General features: G+C 37.0%; 33 non-coding genes across 33 annotated transcripts; 23 read left to right on the top strand and 10 right to left on the bottom strand.

Annotated features, from left to right (window-relative positions):
• The first annotated feature begins 49 nt into the window (after nt 1-49).
• Nucleotides 50-122, top strand: TRNAM-CAU (transfer RNA methionine (anticodon CAU)). The gene has a single exon. It is a non-coding gene; the product is annotated as a tRNA-Met (tRNA).
• A 963-nt stretch (nt 123-1,085) lies between these two features.
• Nucleotides 1,086-1,158, top strand: TRNAM-CAU (transfer RNA methionine (anticodon CAU)). The gene has a single exon. It is a non-coding gene; the product is annotated as a tRNA-Met (tRNA).
• Nucleotides 1,159-2,120: 962 nt separating this feature from the next.
• TRNAM-CAU (transfer RNA methionine (anticodon CAU)) lies at nt 2,121-2,193 on the top strand. The gene has a single exon. It is a non-coding gene; the product is annotated as a tRNA-Met (tRNA).
• A 776-nt stretch (nt 2,194-2,969) lies between these two features.
• TRNAE-UUC (transfer RNA glutamic acid (anticodon UUC)) lies at nt 2,970-3,041 on the bottom strand. The gene has a single exon. It is a non-coding gene; the product is annotated as a tRNA-Glu (tRNA).
• Nucleotides 3,042-3,155: 114 nt separating this feature from the next.
• Nucleotides 3,156-3,228, top strand: TRNAM-CAU (transfer RNA methionine (anticodon CAU)). Its single transcript has one exon. It is a non-coding gene; the product is annotated as a tRNA-Met (tRNA).
• A 777-nt stretch (nt 3,229-4,005) lies between these two features.
• Nucleotides 4,006-4,077, bottom strand: TRNAE-UUC (transfer RNA glutamic acid (anticodon UUC)). The gene has a single exon. It is a non-coding gene; the product is annotated as a tRNA-Glu (tRNA).
• A 114-nt stretch (nt 4,078-4,191) lies between these two features.
• On the top strand, nt 4,192-4,264 carry TRNAM-CAU (transfer RNA methionine (anticodon CAU)). The gene has a single exon. It is a non-coding gene; the product is annotated as a tRNA-Met (tRNA).
• Nucleotides 4,265-5,041: 777 nt separating this feature from the next.
• TRNAE-UUC (transfer RNA glutamic acid (anticodon UUC)) lies at nt 5,042-5,113 on the bottom strand. The gene has a single exon. It is a non-coding gene; the product is annotated as a tRNA-Glu (tRNA).
• A 114-nt stretch (nt 5,114-5,227) lies between these two features.
• TRNAM-CAU (transfer RNA methionine (anticodon CAU)) lies at nt 5,228-5,300 on the top strand. The gene has a single exon. It is a non-coding gene; the product is annotated as a tRNA-Met (tRNA).
• Nucleotides 5,301-6,077: 777 nt separating this feature from the next.
• On the bottom strand, nt 6,078-6,149 carry TRNAE-UUC (transfer RNA glutamic acid (anticodon UUC)). The gene has a single exon. It is a non-coding gene; the product is annotated as a tRNA-Glu (tRNA).
• Nucleotides 6,150-6,263: 114 nt separating this feature from the next.
• Nucleotides 6,264-6,336, top strand: TRNAM-CAU (transfer RNA methionine (anticodon CAU)). Its single transcript has one exon. It is a non-coding gene; the product is annotated as a tRNA-Met (tRNA).
• Nucleotides 6,337-7,113: 777 nt separating this feature from the next.
• Nucleotides 7,114-7,185, bottom strand: TRNAE-UUC (transfer RNA glutamic acid (anticodon UUC)). Its single transcript has one exon. It is a non-coding gene; the product is annotated as a tRNA-Glu (tRNA).
• A 114-nt stretch (nt 7,186-7,299) lies between these two features.
• Nucleotides 7,300-7,372, top strand: TRNAM-CAU (transfer RNA methionine (anticodon CAU)). Its single transcript has one exon. It is a non-coding gene; the product is annotated as a tRNA-Met (tRNA).
• Nucleotides 7,373-8,149: 777 nt separating this feature from the next.
• On the bottom strand, nt 8,150-8,221 carry TRNAE-UUC (transfer RNA glutamic acid (anticodon UUC)). The gene has a single exon. It is a non-coding gene; the product is annotated as a tRNA-Glu (tRNA).
• A 114-nt stretch (nt 8,222-8,335) lies between these two features.
• On the top strand, nt 8,336-8,408 carry TRNAM-CAU (transfer RNA methionine (anticodon CAU)). The gene has a single exon. It is a non-coding gene; the product is annotated as a tRNA-Met (tRNA).
• Nucleotides 8,409-9,370: 962 nt separating this feature from the next.
• Nucleotides 9,371-9,443, top strand: TRNAM-CAU (transfer RNA methionine (anticodon CAU)). The gene has a single exon. It is a non-coding gene; the product is annotated as a tRNA-Met (tRNA).
• Nucleotides 9,444-10,406: 963 nt separating this feature from the next.
• TRNAM-CAU (transfer RNA methionine (anticodon CAU)) lies at nt 10,407-10,479 on the top strand. Its single transcript has one exon. It is a non-coding gene; the product is annotated as a tRNA-Met (tRNA).
• A 962-nt stretch (nt 10,480-11,441) lies between these two features.
• On the top strand, nt 11,442-11,514 carry TRNAM-CAU (transfer RNA methionine (anticodon CAU)). The gene has a single exon. It is a non-coding gene; the product is annotated as a tRNA-Met (tRNA).
• Nucleotides 11,515-12,477: 963 nt separating this feature from the next.
• TRNAM-CAU (transfer RNA methionine (anticodon CAU)) lies at nt 12,478-12,550 on the top strand. The gene has a single exon. It is a non-coding gene; the product is annotated as a tRNA-Met (tRNA).
• Nucleotides 12,551-13,512: 962 nt separating this feature from the next.
• TRNAM-CAU (transfer RNA methionine (anticodon CAU)) lies at nt 13,513-13,585 on the top strand. The gene has a single exon. It is a non-coding gene; the product is annotated as a tRNA-Met (tRNA).
• A 777-nt stretch (nt 13,586-14,362) lies between these two features.
• TRNAE-UUC (transfer RNA glutamic acid (anticodon UUC)) lies at nt 14,363-14,434 on the bottom strand. Its single transcript has one exon. It is a non-coding gene; the product is annotated as a tRNA-Glu (tRNA).
• A 114-nt stretch (nt 14,435-14,548) lies between these two features.
• Nucleotides 14,549-14,621, top strand: TRNAM-CAU (transfer RNA methionine (anticodon CAU)). Its single transcript has one exon. It is a non-coding gene; the product is annotated as a tRNA-Met (tRNA).
• A 962-nt stretch (nt 14,622-15,583) lies between these two features.
• TRNAM-CAU (transfer RNA methionine (anticodon CAU)) lies at nt 15,584-15,656 on the top strand. Its single transcript has one exon. It is a non-coding gene; the product is annotated as a tRNA-Met (tRNA).
• Nucleotides 15,657-16,433: 777 nt separating this feature from the next.
• On the bottom strand, nt 16,434-16,505 carry TRNAE-UUC (transfer RNA glutamic acid (anticodon UUC)). The gene has a single exon. It is a non-coding gene; the product is annotated as a tRNA-Glu (tRNA).
• A 114-nt stretch (nt 16,506-16,619) lies between these two features.
• Nucleotides 16,620-16,692, top strand: TRNAM-CAU (transfer RNA methionine (anticodon CAU)). Its single transcript has one exon. It is a non-coding gene; the product is annotated as a tRNA-Met (tRNA).
• Nucleotides 16,693-17,655: 963 nt separating this feature from the next.
• Nucleotides 17,656-17,728, top strand: TRNAM-CAU (transfer RNA methionine (anticodon CAU)). Its single transcript has one exon. It is a non-coding gene; the product is annotated as a tRNA-Met (tRNA).
• Nucleotides 17,729-18,688: 960 nt separating this feature from the next.
• Nucleotides 18,689-18,761, top strand: TRNAM-CAU (transfer RNA methionine (anticodon CAU)). Its single transcript has one exon. It is a non-coding gene; the product is annotated as a tRNA-Met (tRNA).
• Nucleotides 18,762-19,723: 962 nt separating this feature from the next.
• TRNAM-CAU (transfer RNA methionine (anticodon CAU)) lies at nt 19,724-19,796 on the top strand. Its single transcript has one exon. It is a non-coding gene; the product is annotated as a tRNA-Met (tRNA).
• Nucleotides 19,797-20,572: 776 nt separating this feature from the next.
• Nucleotides 20,573-20,644, bottom strand: TRNAE-UUC (transfer RNA glutamic acid (anticodon UUC)). Its single transcript has one exon. It is a non-coding gene; the product is annotated as a tRNA-Glu (tRNA).
• Nucleotides 20,645-20,758: 114 nt separating this feature from the next.
• TRNAM-CAU (transfer RNA methionine (anticodon CAU)) lies at nt 20,759-20,831 on the top strand. Its single transcript has one exon. It is a non-coding gene; the product is annotated as a tRNA-Met (tRNA).
• Nucleotides 20,832-21,608: 777 nt separating this feature from the next.
• On the bottom strand, nt 21,609-21,680 carry TRNAE-UUC (transfer RNA glutamic acid (anticodon UUC)). The gene has a single exon. It is a non-coding gene; the product is annotated as a tRNA-Glu (tRNA).
• Nucleotides 21,681-21,794: 114 nt separating this feature from the next.
• Nucleotides 21,795-21,867, top strand: TRNAM-CAU (transfer RNA methionine (anticodon CAU)). Its single transcript has one exon. It is a non-coding gene; the product is annotated as a tRNA-Met (tRNA).
• Nucleotides 21,868-22,830: 963 nt separating this feature from the next.
• On the top strand, nt 22,831-22,903 carry TRNAM-CAU (transfer RNA methionine (anticodon CAU)). Its single transcript has one exon. It is a non-coding gene; the product is annotated as a tRNA-Met (tRNA).
• Nucleotides 22,904-23,085: the final 182 nt, after the last annotated feature.

Here is a 23,085-nt window from a genome sequence, read left to right as displayed (position 1 = left end):
TTAATCCAAAATGCCTCACCTTTTCTAATCCAAAAATAAGCCTACAGTTGCCTTGTTAGCGCAGTTGGTAGCGCGTCAGTCTCATAATCTGAAGGTTGTGAGTTCAAGCCTCACACAGGGCATTTTTATTGATGTCTGTTTTGGGAGCATGGCATTACAATATGAGAGATGCAGTCCTGTTTCTAACAAACTAGACTGATTGCATCAAAATGTTACTTTTCAGAAAGAGTTGTGTCATCTGTTTATAATTGCAGATAAGCTTTAATAATTCACCTGACCTATAAAAGATTTCAGACCAGCAATAAAAGAAAAGATGTCAAATAACTCATCCAAGATCTACCCCATTTAGGGGAAAACAAGCATAAAGCATTTTTCATTCTATTTGTCATGACTGTAGTCCTCAGAACAGTGTATTGGAACTTAAGAGTTAAAACTCTGTTTCTTGTAAAGTTGCCAGAACACCTATCCGGATTGAAGGAATTTTCTTTTTATAACAGGACTTAACATCTGTAAATTTGTTTTAACGCCAAAGGATTTTAGACCATAACTAATGGAAAAGGTGTTTTCAGATCACTTGACACATTTGTAACTTTTTTTTATTTTATTTTTCATGCAGCTGGAATCAATGATGGAAAAGGGGAGCATAATGCATTGTTCTATTCTTTGTGATTTTTGTCCTCAGAGAGCCCATTTCTCACAGTTTCATAATACCTGGAAATTTTACCGTTGATAAGGCCAATGATAATGGCACAGCAGTTGCCCAAAACCTTTTCACAATTAGTAGCAGTGGATCACGTCTGCAATTGGAACCACATCAGACACAAGGAAACATCTGGCTACAACTATTAGTTTTTGTTCCTCTGCTTTTGAATCTGTTTAGAAACAACAATAAGATTTCATTCCCATACCGGGAGTCGAACCCGAGCCGCCTGGGTGAAATCCAGGAATTCTTACCGCTAGACCATATGGGAAGCTGAAGTAAATCTCCTTCAAAGTTTCATACAAGGAAAACATTTTTACTGATATAGGAAATTTGTTAAACCAAAATGCCTCACCTTTTCTAATCCAAATCTAAGGCTACAGTTGCCTTGTTAGCACAGTTGGTAGTGCGTCAGTCTCATAATCTGAAGGTCGTGAGTTCAAGCCTCACACAGGGCATTTTTATTGATGTCTGTTTTGGGAGCATGGCATTACAATATGAGAGATGCAGTCCTGTTTCTAACAAACTAGACTGATTGCATCAAAATGTTACCTTTCAGAAAGATTTGTGTCATCTGTTTATAATTGCAGATAAGCTTTAATAATTCACCTGACCTATAAAAGATTTCAGACCAGCAATAAAAGAAAAGATGTCAAATAACTCATCCAAGATGTACCCAATTAGGGGAAAAAAAGCATAAAGCATTTTTCATTCTATTTGTCATGACTGTTGTCCTCAGAACAGTGCATTGTAACTTGAGAGTTAAAACTCTGTTTCTTGTAAAGTTGCCAGAACACCTATCCGGATTGAAGGAATTTTCTCTTTATAACAGGAGTTAACATCTGTAAATTTGTTTTAACGCCAAAGGATTTTAGACCATAACTAATGGAAAAGGTGTTTTCAGATCACTTGACACATTTGTAACTTTTTTTTATTTTATTTTTCATGCAGCTGGAATCAATGATGGAAAAGGGGAGCATAATGCATTGTTCTATTCTTTGTGATTTTTGTCCTCAGAGAGCCCATTTCTCACAGTTTCATAATACCTGGAAATTTTACCGTTGATAAGGCCAATGATAATGGCACAGCAGTTGCCCAAAACCTTTTCACAATTAGTAGCAGTGGATCACGTCTGCAATTGGAACCACATCAGACACAAGGAAACATCTGGCTACAACTATTAGTTTTTGTTCCTCTGCTTTTGAATCTGTTTAGAAACAACAATAAGATTCCATTCCCATACCGGGAGTCGAACCCGGGCCGCTTGGGTGAAAACCAGGAATCCTTACCGCTAGAACATATGGGAAGCTGAAATAAATCTCCTTCAAAGTTTCATACAAGGAAATCATTTTTACTGATATAGGAAATTTGTTAATCCAAAATGCCCCACCTTTTCTAATCCAAAAATAAGCCTACAGTTGCCTTGTTAGCGCAGTTGGTAGCGCGTCAGTCTCATAATCTGAAGGTCGTGAGTTCAAGCCTCACACAGGGTGTTTTTATTGATGTCTATTTTGGGAGCATGGCATTGCAATATGAGAGATGCAGTCCTGTTTCTAACAAACTAGACTGATAGCATCAAAATGTTACCTTTCAGAAAGAGTTGTGTCATCTGTTTATAATTGCAGATAAGCTTTAATAATTCACCTGACCTATAAAAGATTTCAGACCAGCAATAAAAGAAAAGATGTCAAATAACTCATCCAAGATGTACCCAATTAGGGGAAAAAAAGCATAAAGCATTTTTCATTCTATTTGTCATGACTGTTGTCCTCAGAACAGTGCATTGTAACTTGAGAGTTAAAACTCTGTTTCTTGTAAAGTTGCCAGAACACCTATCCGGATTGAAGGAATTTTCTCTTTATAACAGGACTTAACATCTGTAAATTTGTTTTAACGCCAAAGGATTTTAGACCATAACTAATGGAAAAGGTGTTTTCAGATCACTTGACACATTTGTAACATTTTTTTATTTTATTTTTTATGCAGCTGGAATCAATGATGGAAAAGGGGAGCATAATGCATTGTTCTATTCTTTGTGATTTTTGTCCTCAGAGAGCCCATTTCTCACAGTTTCATAATACCTAGAAATTTTACCTGTGATAAGGCCAATGATAATGGCACAGCAGTTGCCCAAAACCTCATCACAATTAGTAGCAGTGGATCACGTCTGCAATTGGAACCACATCAGACACAAGGAAACATCTGGCTACAACTATTAGTTTTTGTTCCTCTGCTTTTGAATCTGTTTAGAAACAACAATAAGATTCCATTCCCATACCGGGAGTCGAACCCGAGCCGCCTGGATGAAAACCAGGAATTCTTACCGCTAGACCATATGGGAAGCTGAAGTAAATCTCCTTCAAAGTTTCATACAAGGAAAACATTTTTACTGATATAGGAAATTTGTTAAACCAAAATGCCTCACCTTTTCTAATCCAAATCTAAGGCTACAGTTGCCTTGTTAGCGCAGTTGGTAGCGCGTCAGTCTCATAATCTGAAGGTCGTGAGTTCAAGCCTCACACAGGGCATTTTTATTGATGTCTGTTTTGGGAGCATGGCATTACAATATGAGAGATGCAGTCCTGTTTCTAACAAACTAGACTGATTGCATCAAAATGTTACCTTTCAGAAAGATTTGTGTCATCTGTTTATAATTGCAGATAAACTTTAATAATTCACCTGACCTATAAAAGATTTCAGACCAGCAATAAAAGAAAAGATGTCAAATAACTCATCCAAGATGTACCCCATTTAGGGGAAAACAAGCATAAAGCATTTTTCATTCTATTTGTCATGACTGTAGTCCTCAGAAGAGTGTATTGGAACTTGAGAGTTAAAACTCTGTTTCTTGTAAAGTTGCCAGAACACCTATTCGGATTGAAGGAATTTTCTCTTTATAACAGGACTTAACATCTGTAAATTTGTTTTAACGCCAAAGGATTTTAGACCATAACTAATGGAAAAGGTGTTTTCAGATCACTTGACACATTTGTAACATTTTTTTATTTTATTTTTCATGCAGCTGGAATCAATGATGGAAAAGGGGAGCATAATGCATTGTTCTATTCTTTGTGATTTTTGTCCTCAGAGAGCCCATTTCTCACAGTTTCATAATACCTGGAAATTTTACCTTTGATAAGGCCAATGATAATGGCACAGCAATTGCCCAAAACCTTGTCACAATTAGTAGCAGTGGATCACGTCTGCAATTGGAACCACATCAGACACAAGGAAACATCTGGCTACAACTATTAGTTTTTGTTCCTCTGCTTTTGAATCTGTTTAGAAACAACAATAAGATTCCATTCCCATACCGGGAGTCGAACCCGGGCCGCCTGGGTGAAAACCAGGAATCCTTACCGCTAGACCATATGGGAAGCTGAAATAAATCTACTTCAAAGTTTCATACAAGGAAAACATTTTTACTGATATAGGAAATTTGTTAATCCAAAATGCCTCACCTTTTCTAATCCAAAAATAAGCCTACAGTTGCCTTGTTAGCGCAGTTGGTAGCGCGTCAGTCTCATAATCTGAAGGTTGTGACTTCAAGCCTCACACAGGGCATTTTTATTGATCTCTGTTTTGGGAGCATGGCATTACAATATGAGAGATGCAGTCCTGTTTCTAACAAACTAGACTGATTGCATCAAAATGTTACTTTTCAGAAAGAGTTGTGTCATCTGTTTATAATTGCAGATAAGCTTTAATAATTCACCTGACCTATAAAAGATTTCAGACCAGCAATAAAAGAAAAGATGTCAAATAACTCATCCAAGATCTACCCCATTTAGGGGAAAACAAGCATAAAGCATTTTTCATTCTATTTGTCATGACTGTAGTCCTCAGAACAGTGTATTGGAACTTAAGAGTTAAAATTCTGTTTCTTGTAAAGTTGCCAGAACACCTATCCGGATTGAAGGAATTTTCTTTTTATAACAGGACTTAACATCTGTAAATTTGTTTTAACGCCAAAGGATTTTAGACCATAACTAATGGAAAAGGTGTTTTCAGATCACTTGACACATTTGTAACTTTTTTTTATTTTATTTTTCATGCAGCTGGAATCAATGATGGAAAAGGGGAGCATAATGCATTGTTCTATTCTTTGTGATTTTTGTCCTCAGAGAGCCCATTTCTCACAGTTTCATAATACCTGGAAATTTTACCGTTGATAAGGCCAATGATAATGGCACAGCAGTTGCCCAAAACCTTTTCACAATTAGTAGCAGTGGATCACGTCTGCAATTGGAACCACATCAGACACAAGGAAACATCTGGCTACAACTATTAGTTTTTGTTCCTCTGCTTTTGAATCTGTTTAGAAACAACAATAAGATTTCATTCCCATACCGGGAGTCGAACCCGAGCCGCCTGGGTGAAAACCAGGAATTCTTACCGCTAGACCATATGGGAAGCTGAAGTAAATCTCCTTCAAAGTTTCATACAAGGAAAACATTTTTACTGATATAGGAAATTTGTTAAACCAAAATGCCTCACCTTTTCTAATCCAAATCTAAGGCTACAATTGCCTTGTTAGCACAGTTGGTAGTGCGTCAGTCTCATAATCTGAAGGTCGTGAGTTCAAGCCTCACACAGGGCATTTTTATTGATGTCTGTTTTGGGAGCATGGCATTACAATATGAGAGATGCAGTCCTGTTCCTAACAAACTAGACTGATTGCATCAAAATGTTACCTTTCAGAAAGATTTGTGTCATCTGTTTATAATTGCAGATAAGCTTTAATAATTCACCTGACCTATAAAAGATTTCAGACCAGCAATAAAAGAAAAGATGTCAAATAACTCATCCAAGATGTACCCAATTAGGGGAAAAAAAGCATAAAGCATTTTTCATTCTATTTGTCATGACTGTTGTCCTCAGAACAGTGCATTGTAACTTGAGAGTTAAAACTCTGTTTCTTGTAAAGTTGCCAGAACACCTATCCGGATTGAAGGAATTTTCTCTTTATAACAGGAGTTAACATCTGTAAATTTGTTTTAACGCCAAAGGATTTTAGACCATAACTAATGGAAAAGGTGTTTTCAGATCACTTGACACATTTGTAACATTTTTTTTATTTTATTTTTTATGCAGCTGGAATCAATGATGGAAAAGGGGAGCATAATGCATTGTTCTATTCTTTGTGATTTTTGTCCTCAGAGAGCCCATTTCTCACAGTTTCATAATACCTAGAAATTTTACCTGTGATAAGGCCAATGATAATGGCACAGCAGTTGCCCAAAACCTTGTCACAATTAGTAGCAGTGGATCACGTCTGCAATTGGAACCACATCAGACACAAGGAAACATCTGGCTACAACTATTAGTTTTTGTTCCTCTGCTTTTGAATCTGTTTAGAAACAACAATAAGATTCCATTCCCATACCGGGAGTCGAACCCGGGCCGCCTGGGTGAAAACCAGGAATCCTTACCGCTAGACCATATGGGAAGCTGAAATAAATCTCCTTCAAAGTTTCATACAAGGAAAACATTTTTACTGATATAGGAAATTTGTTAATCCAAAATGCCTCACCTTTTCTAATCCAAAAATAAGCCTACAGTTGCCTTGTTAGCGCAGTTGGTAGCGCGTCAGTCTCATAATCTGAAGGTCGTGAGTTCAAGCCTCACACAGGGCATTTTTATTGATGTCTATTTTGGGAGCATGGCATTGCAATATGAGAGATGCAGTCCTGTTTCTAACAAACTAGACTGATAGCATCAAAATGTTACCTTTCAGAAAGAGTTGTGTCATCTGTTTATAATTGCAGATAAGCTTTAATAATTCACCTGACCTATAAAAGATTTCAGACCAGCAATAAAAGAAAAGATGTCAAATAACTCATCCAAGATCTACCCCATTTAGGGGAAAACAAGCATAAAGCATTTTTCATTCTATTTGTCATGACTGTAGTCCTCAGAACAGTGTATTGGAACTTAAGAGTTAAAATTCTGTTTCTTGTAAAGTTGCCAGAACACCTATCCGGATTGAAGGAATTTTCTTTTTATAACAGGACTTAACATCTGTAAATTTGTTTTAACGCCAAAGGATTTTAGACCATAACTAATGGAAAAGGTGTTTTCAGATCACTTGACACATTTGTAACTTTTTTTTATTTTATTTTTCATGCAGCTGGAATCAATGATGGAAAAGGGGAGCATAATGCATTGTTCTATTCTTTGTGATTTTTGTCCTCAGAGAGCCCATTTCTCACAGTTTCATAATACCTGGAAATTTTACCGTTGATAAGGCCAATGATAATGGCACAGCAGTTGCCCAAAACCTTTTCACAATTAGTAGCAGTGGATCACGTCTGCAATTGGAACCACATCAGACACAAGGAAACATCTGGCTACAACTATTAGTTTTTGTTCCTCTGCTTTTGAATCTGTTTAGAAACAACAATAAGATTTCATTCCCATACCGGGAGTCGAACCCGAGCCGCCTGGGTGAAAACCAGGAATTCTTACCGCTAGACCATATGGGAAGCTGAAGTAAATCTCCTTCAAAGTTTCATACAAGGAAAACATTTTTACTGATATAGGAAATTTGTTAAACCAAAATGCCTCACCTTTTCTAATCCAAATCTAAGGCTACAATTGCCTTGTTAGCACAGTTGGTAGTGCGTCAGTCTCATAATCTGAAGGTCGTGAGTTCAAGCCTCACACAGGGCATTTTTATTGATGTCTGTTTTGGGAGCATGGCATTACAATATGAGAGATGCAGTCCTGTTCCTAACAAACTAGACTGATTGCATCAAAATGTTACCTTTCAGAAAGATTTGTGTCATCTGTTTATAATTGCAGATAAGCTTTAATAATTCACCTGACCTATAAAAGATTTCAGACCAGCAATAAAAGAAAAGATGTCAAATAACTCATCCAAGATGTACCCAATTAGGGGAAAAAAAGCATAAAGCATTTTTCATTCTATTTGTCATGACTGTTGTCCTCAGAACAGTGCATTGTAACTTGAGAGTTAAAACTCTGTTTCTTGTAAAGTTGCCAGAACACCTATCCGGATTGAAGGAATTTTCTCTTTATAACAGGAGTTAACATCTGTAAATTTGTTTTAACGCCAAAGGATTTTAGACCATAACTAATGGAAAAGGTGTTTTCAGATCACTTGACACATTTGTAACATTTTTTTTATTTTATTTTTTATGCAGCTGGAATCAATGATGGAAAAGGGGAGCATAATGCATTGTTCTATTCTTTGTGATTTTTGTCCTCAGAGAGCCCATTTCTCACAGTTTCATAATACCTAGAAATTTTACCTGTGATAAGGCCAATGATAATGGCACAGCAGTTGCCCAAAACCTTGTCACAATTAGTAGCAGTGGATCACGTCTGCAATTGGAACCACATCAGACACAAGGAAACATCTGGCTACAACTATTAGTTTTTGTTCCTCTGCTTTTGAATCTGTTTAGAAACAACAATAAGATTCCATTCCCATACCGGGAGTCGAACCCGGGCCGCCTGGGTGAAAACCAGGAATCCTTACCGCTAGACCATATGGGAAGCTGAAATAAATCTCCTTCAAAGTTTCATACAAGGAAAACATTTTTACTGATATAGGAAATTTGTTAATCCAAAATGCCTCACCTTTTCTAATCCAAAAATAAGCCTACAGTTGCCTTGTTAGCGCAGTTGGTAGCGCGTCAGTCTCATAATCTGAAGGTCGTGAGTTCAAGCCTCACACAGGGCATTTTTATTGATGTCTATTTTGGGAGCATGGCATTGCAATATGAGAGATGCAGTCCTGTTTCTAACAAACTAGACTGATAGCATCAAAATGTTACCTTTCAGAAAGAGTTGTGTCATCTGTTTATAATTGCAGATAAGCTTTAATAATTCACCTGACCTATAAAAGATTTCAGACCAGCAATAAAAGAAAAGATGTCAAATAACTCATCCAAGATCTACCCCATTTAGGGGAAAACAAGCATAAAGCATTTTTCCTTCTATTTGTCATGACTGTAGTCCTCAGAACAGTGTATTGGAACTTAAGAGTTAAAACTCTGTTTCTTGTAAAGTTGCCAGAACACCTATCCGGATTGAAGGAATTTTCTTTTTATAACAGGACTTAACATCTGTAAATTTGTTTTAACGCCAAAGGATTTTAGACCACAACTAATGGAAAAGGTGTTTTCAGATCACTTGACACATTTGTAACTTTTTTTATTTTATTTTTCATGCAGCTGGAATCAATGATGGAAAAGGGGAGCATAATGCATTGTTCTATTCTTTGTGATTTTTGTCCTCAGAGAGCCCATTTCTCACAGTTTCATAATACCTAGAAATTTTACCGTTGATAAGGCCAATGATAATGGCACAGCAGTTGCCCAAAACCTTTTCACAATTAGTAGCAGTGGATCACGTCTGCAATTGAAACCACATCAGACACAAGGAAACATCTGGCTACAACTATTAGTTTTTGTTCCTCTGCTTTTGAATCTTTTTATTAACAACAATAAGATTCCATTCCCATACCGGGAGTCGAGCCCGAGCCGGCTGGTTGAAAACCAGGAATTCTTACCGCTAGACCATATGGGAAGCTGAAGTAAATCTCCTTCAAAGTTTCATACAAGGAAAACATTTTTACTGATATAGGAAATTTGTTAAACCAAAATGCCTCACATTTTCTAATCCAAATCTAAGGCTACAGTTGCCTTGTTAGCGCAGTTGGTAGCGTGTCAGTCTCATAATCTGAAGGTCGTGAGTACAAGCCTCACACAGGGCATTTTTATTGATGTCTGTTTTAGGAGCATGGCATTACAATATGAGAGATGCAGTCCTGTTTCTAACAAACTAGACTGATTGCATCAAAATGTTACCTTTCAGAAAGATTTGTGTCATCTGTTTATAATTGCAGATAAGCTTTAATAATTCACCTGACCTATAAAAGATTTCAGACCAGCAATAAAAGAAAAGATGTCAAATAACTCATCCAAGATGTACCCCATTTAGGGGAAAACAAGCATAAAGCATTTTTCATTCTATTTGTCATGACTGTAGTCCTCAGAACAGTGTATTGGAACTTGAGAGTTAAAACTCTGTTTCTTGTAAAGTTGCCAGAACACCTATCCGGATTGAAGGAATTTTCTCTTTATAACAGGACTTAACATCTGTAAATTTGTTTTAACGCCAAAGGATTTTAGACCATAACTAATGGAAAAGGTGTTTTCAGATCACTTGACACATTTGTAAAAAATTTTTATTTTATTTTTCATGCAGCTGGAATCAATGATGGAAAAGGGGAGCATAATGCATTGTTCTATTCTTTGTGATTTTTGTCCTCAGAGAGCCCATTTCTCACAGTTTCATAATACCTGGAAATTTTACCTTTGATAAGGCCAATGATAATGGCACAGCAGTTGCCCAAAACCTTGTCACAATTAGTAGCAGTGGATCACGTCTGCAATTGGAACCACATCAGACACAAGGAAACATCTGGCTACAACTATTAGTTTTTGTTCCTCTGCTTTTGAATCTGTTTAGAAACAACAATAAGATTCCATTCCCATACCGGGAGTCGAACCCGGGCCGCTTGGGTGAAAACCAGGAATCCTTACCGCTAGAACATATGGGAAGCTGAAATAAATCTCCTTCAAAGTTTCATACAAGGAAATCATTTTTACTGATATAGGAAAATTGTTAATCCAAAATGCCTCACCTTTTCTAATCCAAAAATAAGCCTACAGTTGCCTTGTTAGCGCAGTTGGTAGCGCGTCAGTCTCATAATCTGAAGGTCGTGAGTTCAAGCCTCACACAGGGCATTTTTATTGATGTCTATTTTGGGAGCATGGCATTGCAATATGAGAGATGCAGTCCTGTTTCTAACAAACTAGACTGATAGCATCAAAATGTTACCTTTCAGAAAGAGTTGTGTCATCTGTTTATAATTGCAGATAAGCTTTAATAATTCACCTGACCTATAAAAGATTTCAGACCAGCAATAAAAGAAAAGATGTCAAATAACTCATCCAAGATGTACCCAATTAGGGGAAAAAAAGCATAAAGCATTTTTCATTCTATTTGTCATGACTGTTGTCCTCAGAACAGTGCATTGTAACTTGAGAGTTAAAACTCTGTTTCTTGTAAAGTTGCCAGAACACCTATCCGGATTGAAGGAATTTTCTTTTTATAACAGGACTTAACATCTGTAAATTTGTTTTAACGCCAAAGGATTTTAGACCATAACTAATGGAAAAGGTGTTTTCAGATCACTTGACACATTTGTAACATTTTTTTATTTTATTTTTTATGCAGCTGGAATCAATGATGGAAAAGGGGAGCATAATGCATTGTTCTATTCTTTGTGATTTTTGTCCTCAGAGAGCCCATTTCTCACAGTTTCATAATACCTAGAAATTTTACCTGTGATAAGGCCAATGATAATGGCACAGCAGTTGCCCAAAACCTCATCACAATTAGTAGCAGTGGATCACGTCTGCAATTGGAACCACATCAGACACAAGGAAACATCTGGCTACAACTATTAGTTTTTGTTCCTCTGCTTTTGAATCTGTTTAGAAACAACAATAAGATTCCATTCCCATACCGGGAGTCGAACCCGAGCCGCCTGGGGGAAAACCAGGAATTCTTACCGCTAGACCATATGGGAAGCTGAAGTAAATCTCCTTCAAAGTTTCATACAAGGAAAACATTTTTACTGATATAGGAAATTTGTTAAACCAAAATGCCTCACCTTTTCTAATCCAAATCTAAGGCTACAGTTGCCTTGTTAGCGCAGTTGGTAGCGCGTCAGTCTCATAATCTGAAGGCCGTGAGTTCAAGCCTCACACAGGGCATTTTTATTGATGTCTGTTTTGGGAGCATGGCATTACATTATGAGAGATGCAGTCCTGTTTCTAACAAACTAGACTGATTGCATCAAAATGTTACCTTTCAGAAAGAGTTGTGTCATCTGTTTATAATTGCAGATAAGCTTTAATAATTCACCTGACCTATAAAAGATTTCAGACCAGCAATAAAAGAAAAGATGTCAAATAACTCATCCAAGATCTACCCCATTTAGGGGAAAACAAGCATAAAGCATTTTTCATTCTATTTGTCATGACTGTAGTCCTCAGAACAGTGTATTGGAACTTGAGAGTTAAAACTCTGTTTCTTGTAAAGTTGCCAGAACACCTATCCGGATTGAAGGAATTTTCTCTTTATAACAGGACTTAACATCTGTAAATTTGTTTTAACGCCAAAGGATTTTAGACCATAACTAATGGAAAAGGTGTTTTCAGATCAAATGATACATTTGTAACTTTTTTTTATTTTATTTTTCATGCAGCTGGAATCAATGATGGAAAAGGGGAGCATAATGCATTGTTCTATTCTTTGTGATTTTTGTCCTCAGAGAGCCCATTTCTCACAGTTTCATAATACCTGGAAATTTTACCGTTGATAAGGCCAATGATAATGGCACAGCAGTTGCCCAAAACCTTTTCACAATTAGTAGCAGTGGATCACGTCTGCAATTGGAACCACATCAGACACAAGGAAACATCTGGCTACAACTATTAGTTTTTGTTCCTCTGCTTTTGAATCTGTTTAGAAACAACAATAAGATTCCATTCCCGTACCGGGAGTCGAACCCGGGCCGCTTGGGTGAAAACCAGGAATCCTTACCGCTAGAACATATGGGAAGCTGAAATAAATCTCCTTCAAAGTTTCATACAAGGAAATCATTTTTACTGATATAGGAAATTTGTTAATCCAAAATGCCTCACCTTTTCTAATCCAAAAATAAGCCTACAGTTGCCTTGTTAGCGCAGTTGGTAGCGCGTCAGTCTCATAATCTGAAGGTCGTGAGTTCAAGCCTCACACAGGGCATTTTTATTGATGTCTGTTTTGGGAGCATGGCATTACAATATGAGAGATGCAGTCCTGTTTCTAACAAACTAGACTGATTGCATCAAAATGTTACCTTTCAGAAAGATTTGTGTCATCTGTTTATAATTGCAGATAAGCTTTAATAATTCACCTGACCTATAAAAGATTTCAGACCAGCAATAAAAGAAAAGATGTCAAATAACTCATCCAAGGTGTACCCAATTAGGGGAAAAAAAGCATAAAGCATTTTTCATTCTATTTGTCATGACTGTTGTCCTCAGAACAGTGCATTGTAACTTGAGAGTTAAAACTCTGTTTCTTGTAAAGTTGCCAGAACACCTATCCGGATTGAAGGAATTTTCTCTTTATAACAGGAGTTAACATCTGTAAATTTGTTTTAACGCCAAAGGATTTTAGACCATAACTAATGGAAAAGGTGTTTTCAGATCACTTGACACATTTGTAACATTTTTTTATTTTATTTTTTATGCAGCTGGAATCAATGATGGAAAAGGGGAGCATAATGCATTGTTCTATTCTTTGTGATTTTTGTCCTCAGAGAGCCCATTTCTCACAGTTTCATAATACCTAGAAATTTTACCTGTGATAAGGCCAATGATAATGGCACAGCAGTTGCCCAAAACCTCATCACAATTAGTAGCAGTGGATCACGTCTGCAATTGGAACCACATCAGACACAAGGAAACATCTGGCTACAACTATTAGTTTTTGTTCCTCTGCTTTTGAATCTGTTTAGAAACAACAATAAGATTCCACTCCCATACCGGGAGTCGAACCCGAGCCGCCTAGGTGAAAACCAGGAATTCTTACCGCTAGACCATATGGGAAGCTGAAGTTAATCTCCTTCAAAGTTTCATACAAGGAAAACATTTTTACTGATATAGGAAATTTGTTAAACCAAAATGCCTCACCTTTTCTAATCCAAATCTAAGGCTACAGTTACCTTGTTAGCGCAGTTGGTAGCGCGTCAGTCTCATAATCTGAAGGTTGTGAGTTCAAACCTCACACAGGGCATTTTTATTGATGTCTGTTTTGGGAGCATGGCATTACAATATGAGAGATGCAGTCCTGTTTCTAACAAACTAGACTGATTGCATCAAAATGTTACCTTTCAGAAAGATTTGTGTCATCTGTTTATAATTGCAGATAAGTTTTTATAATTCACCTGACCTATAAAAGATTTCAGACCAGCAATAAAAGAAAAGATGTCAAATAACTCATCCAAGATGTACCCCATTTAGAGGAAAACAAGCATAAAGCATTTTTCATTCTATTTGTCATGACTGTAGTCCTCAGAACAGTGTATTGGAACTTGAGAGTTAAAACTCTGTTTCTTGTAAAGTTGCCAGAACACCTATCCGGATTGAAGGAATTTTCTCTTTATAACAGGACTTAACATCTGTAAATTTGTTTTAACGCCAAAGGATTTTAGACCATAACTAATGGAAAAGGTGTTTTCAGATCACTTGACACATTTGTAACATTTTTTTATTTTATTTTTCATGCAGCTGGAATCAATGATGGAAAAGGGGAGCATAATGCATTGTTCTATTCTTTGTGATTTTTGTCCTCAGAGAGCCCATTTCTCACAGTTTCATAATACCTGGAAATTTTACCTTTGATAAGGCCAATGATAATGGCACAGCAGTTGCCCAAAACCTTGTCACAATTAGTAGCAGTGGATCACATCTGCAATTGGAACCACATCAGACACAAGGAAACATCTGGCTACAACTATTAGTTTTTGTTCCTCTGCTTTTGAATCTGTTTAGAAACAACAATAAGATTCCATTCCCATACCGGGAGTCGAACCCGGGCCGCCTGGGTGAAAACCAGGAATCCTTACCGCCAGACCATATGGGAAGCTGAAATAAATCTCCTTCAAAGTTTCATACAAGGAAAACATTTTTACTGATATAGGAAATTTGTTAATCCAAAATGCCTCACCTTTTCTAATCCAAAAATAAGCCTACAGTTGCCTTGTTAGCGCAGTTGGTAGCGCGTCAGTCTCATAATCTGAAGGTCGTGAGTTCAAGCCTCACACAGGGCATTTTTATTGATGTCTATTTTGGGAGCATGGCATTGCAATATGAGAGATGCAGTCCTGTTTCTAACAAACTAGACTGATAGCATCAAAATGTTACCTTTCAGAAAGAGTTGTGTCATCTGTTTATAATTGCAGATAAGCTTTAATAATTCACCTGACCTATAAAAGATTTCAGACCAGCAATAAAAGAAAAGATGTCAAATAACTCATCCAAGATGTACCCAATTAGGGGAAAAAAAGCATAAAGCATTTTTCATTCTATTTGTCATGACTGTTGTCCTCAGAACAGTGCATTGTAACTTGAGAGTTAAAACTCTGTTTCTTGTAAAGTTGCCAGAACACCTATCCGGATTGAAGGAATTTTCTCTTTATAACAGGAGTTAACATCTGTAAATTTGTTTTAACGCCAAAGGATTTTAGACCATAACTAATGGAAAAGGTGTTTTCAGATCACTTGACACATTTGTAACATTTTTTTATTTTATTTTTTATGCAGCTGGAATCAATGATGGAAAAGGGGAGCATAATGCATTGTTCTATTCTTTGTGATTTTTGTCCTCAGAGAGCCCATTTCTCACAGTTTCATAATACCTAGAAATTTTACCTGTGATAAGGCCAATGATAATGGCACAGCAGTTGCCCAAAACCTCATCACAATTAGTAGCAGTGGATCACGTCTGCAATTGGAACCACATCAGACACAAGGAAACATCTGGCTACAACTATTAGTTTTTGTTCCTCTGCTTTTGAATCTATTTAGAAACAACAATAAGATTCCATTCCCATACCGGGAGTCGAACCCGAGCCGCCTGGGTGAAAACCAGGAATTCTTACCTCTAGACCATATGGGAAGCTGAAGTAAATCTCCTTCAAAGTTTCATACAAGGAAAACATTTTTACTGATTTAGGAAATTTGTTAAACCAAAATGCCTCACCTTTTCTAATCCAAATCTAAGGCTACAGTTGCCTTGTTAGCGCAGTTGGTAGCGCGTCAGTCTCATAATCTGAAGGTCGTGAGTTCAAGCCTCACACAGGGCATTTTTATTGATGTCTGTTTTGGGAGCATGGCATTACAATATGAGAGATGCAGTCCTGTTTCTAACAAACTAGACTGATTGCATCAAAATGTTACCTTTCAGAAAGATTTGTGTCATCTGTTTATAATTGCAGATAAGCTTTAATAATTCACCTGACCTATAAAAGATTTCAGACCAGCAATAAAAGAAAAGATGTCAAATAACTCATCCAAGATGTACCCCATTTAGGGGAAAACAAGCATAAAGCATTTTTCATTCTATTTGTCATGACTGTAGTCCTCAGAACAATGTATTGGAACTTGAGAGTTAAAACTCTGTTTCTTGTAAAGTTGCCAGAACACCTATCCGGATTGAAGGAATTTTCTCTTTATAACAGGACTTAACATCTGTAAATTTGTTTTAACGCCAAAGGATTTTAGACCATAACTAATGGAAAAGGTGTTTTCAGATCACTTGACACATTTGTAACATTTTTTTATTTTATTTTTCATGCAGCTGGAATCAATGATGGAAAAGGGGAGCATAATGCATTGTTCTATTCTTTGTGATTTTTGTCCTCAGAGAGCCCATTTCTCACAGTTTCATAATACCTGATAATTTTACCTTTGATAAGGCCAATGATAATGGCACAGCAGTTGCCCAAAACCTTGTCACAATTAGTAGCAGTGGATCACGTCTGCAATTGGAACCACATTAGACACAAGGAAACATCTGGCTACAACTATTAGTTTTTGTTCCTCTGCTTTTGAATCTGTTTAGAAACAACAATAAGATTCCATTCCCATACCGGGAGTCGAACCCGGGCCGCCTGGGTGAAAACCAGGAATCCTTACCGCTAGACCATATGGGAAGCTGAAATAAATCTCCTTCAAAGTTTCATACAAGGAAAACATTTTTACTGATATAGGAAATTTGTTAATCCAAAATGCCTCACCTTTTCTAATCCAAAAATAAGCCTACAGTTGCCTTGTTAGCGCAGTTTGTAGCGCGTCAGTCTCATAATCTGAAGGTCGTGAGTTCAAGCCTCACACAGGGCATTTTTATTGATGTCTGTTTTGGGAGCATGGCATTACAATATGAGAGATGCAGTCCTGTTTCTAACAAACTAGACTGATTGCATCAAAATGTTACCTTTCAGAAAGAGTTGTGTCATCTGTTTATAATTGCAGATAAGCTTTAATAATTCACCTGACCTATAAAAGATTTCAGACCAGCAATAAAAGAAAAGATGTCAAATAACTCATCCAAGATCTACCCCATTTAGGGGAAAACAAGCATAAAGCATTTTTCATTCTATTTGTCATGACTGTAGTCCTCAGAACAGTGTATTGGAACTTAAGAGTTAAAACTCTGTTTCTTGTAAAGTTGCCAGAACACCTATCCGGATTGAAGGAATTTTCTTTTTATAACAGGACTTAACATCTGTAAATTTGTTTTAACGCCAAAGGATTTTAGACCATAACTAATGGAAAAGGTGTTTTCAGATCACTTGACACATTTGTAACTTTTTTTTATTTTATTTTTCATGCAGCTGGAATCAATGATGGAAAAGGGGAGCATAATGCATTGTTCTATTCTTTGTGATTTTTGTCCTCAGACAGCCCATTTCTCACAGTTTCATAATACCTGGAAATTTTACCGTTGATAAGGCCAATGATAATGGCACAGCAGTTGCCCAAAACCTTTTCACAATTAGTAGCAGTGGATCACGTCTGCAATTGGAACCACATCAGACACAAGGAAACATCTGGCTACAACTATTAGTTTTTGTTCCTCTGCTTTTGAATCTGTTTAGAAACAACAATAAGATTCCATTCCCATACCGGGAGTCGAACCCGGGCCGCTTGGGTGAAAACCAGGAATCCTTACCGCTAGAACATATGGGAAGCTGAAATAAATCTCCTTCAAAGTTTCATACAAGGAAATCATTTTTACTGATATAGGAAATTTGTTAATCCAAAATGCCTCACCTTTTCTAATCCAAAAATAAGCCTACAGTTGCCTTGTTAGCGCAGTTGGTAGCGCGTCAGTCTCATAATCTGAAGGTCGTGAGTTCAAGCCTCACACAGGGCATTTTTATTGATGTCTATTTTGGGAGCATGGCATTGCAATATGAGAGATGCAGTCCTGTTTCTAAAAAACTAGACTGATAGCATCAAAATGTTACCTTTCAGAAAGAGTTGTGTCATCTGTTTATAATTGCAGATAAGCTTTAATAATTCACCTGACCTATAAAAGATTTCAGACCAGCAATAAAAGAAAAGATGTCAAATAACTCATCCAAGATGTACCCAATTAGGGGAAAAAAGCATAAAGCATTTTTCACTCTATTTATCATGACTGTTGTCCTCAGAACAGTGCATTGTAACTTGAGAGTTAAAACTCTGTTTCTTGTAAAGTTGCCAGAACACCTATCCGGATTGAAGGAATTTTCTCTTTATAACAGGAGTTAACATCTGTAAATTTGTTTTAACGCCAAAGGATTTTAGACCATAACTAATGGAAAAGGTGTTTTCAGATCACTTGACACATTTGTAACATTTTTTATTTTATTTTTTATGCAGCTGGAATCAATGATGGAAAAGGGGAGCATAATACATTGTTCTATTCTTTGTGATTTTTGTCCTCAGAGAGCCTATTTCTCACAGTTTCATGATACCTGGAAATTTTACCTTTGATAAGGCCAATGATAATGGCACAGCAGTTGCCCAAAACCTTGTCACAATTAGTAGCAGTGGATCACGTCTGCAATTGGAACCACATCAGACACAAGGAAACATCTGGCTACAACTATTAGTTTTTGTTCCTCTGCTTTTGAATCTGTTTAGAAACAACAATAAGATTCCATTCCCATACCGGGAGTCGAACACAAGCCGCCTGGGTGAAAACCAGGAATCTTTACCGCTAGACCATATGGGAAGCTGAAATAAATCTCCTTCAAAGTTTCATACAAGGAAAACATTTTTACTGATATAGGAAATTTGTTAATCCAAAATGCCTCACCTTTTCTAATCCAAAAATAAGCCTACAGTTGCCTAGTTAGCGCAGTTGGTAGCGCGTCAGTCTCATAATCTGAAGGTCGTGAGTTCAAGCCTCACACAGGGCGTTTTTATTGATGTCTATTTTGGGAGCATGGCATTGCAATATGAGAGATGCAGTCCTGTTTCTAACAAACTAGACTGATAGCATCAAAATGTTACTTTTCAGAAAGAGTTGTGTCATCTGTTTATAATTGCAGATAAGCTTTAATAATTCACCTGACCTATAAAAGATTTCAGACCAGCAATAAAAGAAAAGATGTCAAATAACTCATCCAAGATGTACCCATTTAGGGGGAAAAAAGCATAAAGCATTTTTCATTCTATTTGTCATGACTGTTGTCCTCAGAACAGTGCATTGTAACTTGAGAGTTAAAACTCCGTTTCTTGTAAAGTTGCCAGAACACCTATCTGGATTGAAGGAATTTTCTCTTTATAACAGGAGTTAACATCTGTAAATTTGTTTTAACGCCAAAGGATTTTAGACCATAACTAATGGAAAAGGTGTTTTCAGATCACTTGACACATTTGTAACATTTTTTTATTTTATTTTTCATGCAGCTGGAATCAATGATGGAAAAGGGGAGCATAATGCATTGTTCTATTCTTTGTGATTTTTGTCCTCAGAGAGCCCATTTCTCACAGTTTCATGATACCTGGAAATTTTACCTTTGATAAGGCCAATGATAATGGCACAGCAGTTGCCCAAAACCTTGTCACAATTAGTAGCAGTGGATCACGTCTGCAATTGGAACCACATCAGACACAAGGAAACATCTGGCTACAACTATTAGTTTTTGTTCCTCTGCTTTTGAATCTGTTTAGAAACAACAATAAGATTCCATTCCCATACCGGGAGTCGAACACAAGCCGCCTGGGTGAAAACCAGGAATCCTTACCGCTAGACCATATGGGAAGCTGAAATAAATCTCCTTCAAAGTTTCATACAAGGAAAACATTTTTACTGATATAGGAAATTTGTTAATCCAAAATGCCTCACCTTTTCTAATCCAAAAATAAGCCTACAGTTGCCTAGTTAGCGCAGTTGGTAGCGCGTCAGTCTCATAATCTGAAGGTCGTGAGTTCAAGCCTCACACAGGGCATTTTTATTGATGTCTATTTTGGGAGCATGGCATTGCAATATGAGAGATGCAGTCCTGTTTCTAACAAACTAGACTGATAGCATCAAAATGTTACCTTTCAGAAAGAGTTGTGTCATCTGTTTATAATTGCAGATAAGCTTTAATAATTCACCTGACCTATAAAAGATTTCAGACCAGCAATAAAAGAAAAGATGTCAAATAACTCATCCAAGATGTACCCATTTAGGGGGAAAAAAGCATAAAGCATTTTTCATTCTATTTGTCATGACTGTTGTCCTCAGAACAGTGCATTGTAACTTGAGAGTTAAAACTCCGTTTCTTGTAAAGTTGCCAGAACACCTATCTGGATTGAAGGAATTTTCTCTTTATAACAGGAGTTAACATCTGTAAATTTGTTTTAACGCCAAAGGATTTTAGACCATAACTAATGGAAAAGGTGTTTTCAGATCACTTGACACATTTGTAACTTTTTTTTATTTTATTTTTCATGCAGCTGGAATCAATGATGGAAAAGGGGAGCATAATGCATTGTTCTATTCTTTGTGATTTTTGTCCTCAGAGAGCCCATTTCTCACAGTTTCATAATACCTAGAAATTTTACTTGTGATAAGGCCAATAATAATGGCACAGCAGTTGCCCAAAACCTCATCACAATTAGTAGCAGTGGATCACGTCTGCAATTGGAACCACATCAGACACAAGGAAACATCTGGCTACAACTATTAGTTTTTGTTCCTCTGCTTTTGAATCTGTTTAGAAACAACAATAAGATTCCATTCCCATACCGGGAGTCGAACCCGGGCCACCTGGGTGAAAACCAGGAATCCTTACCGCTAGACCATATGGGAAGCTGAAATAAATCTCCTTCAAAGTTTCATACAAGGAAAACATTTTTACTGATATCGGAAATTTGTTAAACCAAAATGCCTCACCTTTTCTAATCCAAATCTAAGGCTACAGTTGCCTTGTTAGCGCAGTTGGTAGCGCGTCAGTCTCATAATCTGAAGGTCGTGAGTTCAAGCCTCACACAGGGCATTTTTATTGATGTCTGTTTTGGGAGCATGGCATTACAATATGAGAGATGCAGTCCTGTTTCTAACAAACTAGACTGATTGCATCAAAATGTTACCTTTCAGAAAGAGTTGTGTCATCTGTTTATAATTGCAGATAAGCTTTAATAATTCACCTGACCTATAAAAGATTTCAGACCAGCAATAAAAGAAAAGATGTCAAATAACTCATCCAAGATCTACCCCATTTAGGGGAAAACAAGCATAAAGCATTTTTCATTCTATTTGTCATGACTGTAGTCCTCAGAACAGTGTATTGGAACTTAAGAGTTAAAACTCTGTTTCTTGTAAAGTTGCCAGAACACCTATCCGGATTGAAGGAATTTTCTTTTTATAACAGGACTTAACATCTGTAAATTTGTTTTAACGCCAAAGGATTTTAGACCATAACTAATGGAAAAGGTGTTTTCAGATCACTTGACACATTTGTAACTTTTTTTTATTTTACTTTTCATGCAGCTGGAATCAATGATGGAAAAGGGGAGCATAATGCATTGTTCTATTCTTTGTGATTTTTGTCCTCAGAGAGCCCATTTCTCACAGTTTCATAATACCTGGAAATTTTACCGTTGATAAGGCCAATGATAATGGCACAGCAGTTGCCCAAAACCTTGTCACAATTAGTAGCAGTGGATCACATCTGCAATTGGAACCACATCAGACACAAGGAAACATCTGGCTACAACTATTAGTTTTTGTTCCTCTGCTTTTGAATCTGTTTAGAAACAACAATAAGATTCCATTCCCATACCGGGAGTCGAACCCGGGCCGCCTGGGTGAAAACCAGGAATCCTTACCGCCAGACCATATGGGAAGCTGAAATAAATCTCCTTCAAAGTTTCATACAAGGAAAACATTTTTACTGATATAGGAAATTTGTTAATCCAAAATGCCTCACCTTTTCTAATCCAAAAATAAGCCTACAGTTGCCTTGTTAGCGCAGTTGGTAGCGCGTCAGTCTCATAATCTGAAGGTCGTGAGTTCAAGCCTCACACAGGGCATTTTTATTGATGTCTATTTTGGGAGCATGGCATTGCAATATGAGAGATGCAGTCCTGTTTCTAACAAACTAGACTGATAGCATCAAAATGTTACCTTTCAGAAAGAGTTGTGTCATCTGTTTATAATTGCAGATAAGCTTTAATAATTCACCTGACCTATAAAAGATTTCAGACCAGCAATAAAAGAAAAGATGTCAAATAACTCATCCAAGATGTACCCCATTTAGAGGAAAACAAGCATAAAGCATTTTTCATTCTATTTGTCATGACTGTAGTCCTCAGAACAGTGTATTGGAACTTGAGAGTTAAAACTCTGTTTCTTGTAAAGTTGCCAGAACACCTATCCGGATTGAAGGAATTTTCTCTTTATAACAGGACTTAACATCTGTAAATTTGTTTTAACGCCAAAGGATTTTAGACCATAACTAATGGAAAAGGTGTTTTCAGATCACTTGACACATTTGTAACATTTTTTTATTTTATTTTTCATGCAGCTGGAATCAATGATGGAAAAGGGGAGCATAATGCATTGTTCTATTCTTTGTGATTTTTGTCCTCAGAGAGCCCATTTCTCACAGTTTCATAATACCTGGAAATTTTACCTTTGATAAGGCCAATGATAATGGCACAGCAGTTGCCCAAAACCTTGTCACAATTAGTAGCAGTGGATCACGTCTGCAATTGGAACCACATCAGACACAAGGAAACATCTGGCTACAACTATTAGTTTTTGTTCCTCTGCTTTTGAATCTGTTTAGAAACAACAATAAGATTCCATTCCCATACCGTGAGTCGAACCTGGGCCGCCTGGGTGAAAACCAGGAATCCTTACCGCTAGACCATATGGGAAGCTGAAATAAATCTCCTTCAAAGTTTCATACAAGGAAAACATTTTTACTGATATAGGAAATTTGTTAATCCAAAATGCCTCACCTTTTCTAATCCAAAAATAAGCCTACAGTTGCCTTGTTAGCGCAGTTGGTAGCGCGTCAGTCTCATAATCTGAAGGTCGTGAGTTCAAGCCTCACACAGGGCATTTTTATTGATGTCTATTTTGGGAGCATGGCATTGCAATATGAGAGATGCAGTCCTGTTTCTAACAAACTAGACTGATAGCATCAAAATGTTACCTTTCAGAAAGAGTTGTGTCATCTGTTTATAATTGCAGATAAGCTTTAATAATTCACCTGACCTATAAAAGATTTCAGACCAGCAATA

This window comes from Pseudophryne corroboree, chromosome 6 (assembly GCF_028390025.1).
Source record: "Pseudophryne corroboree isolate aPseCor3 chromosome 6, aPseCor3.hap2, whole genome shotgun sequence".
NCBI lineage: Eukaryota > Metazoa > Chordata > Amphibia > Anura > Myobatrachidae > Pseudophryne > Pseudophryne corroboree.
The sequence above is the reverse complement of the archived record's forward strand: the minus strand, read 5'-3'. Positions and strand labels throughout refer to the sequence as shown.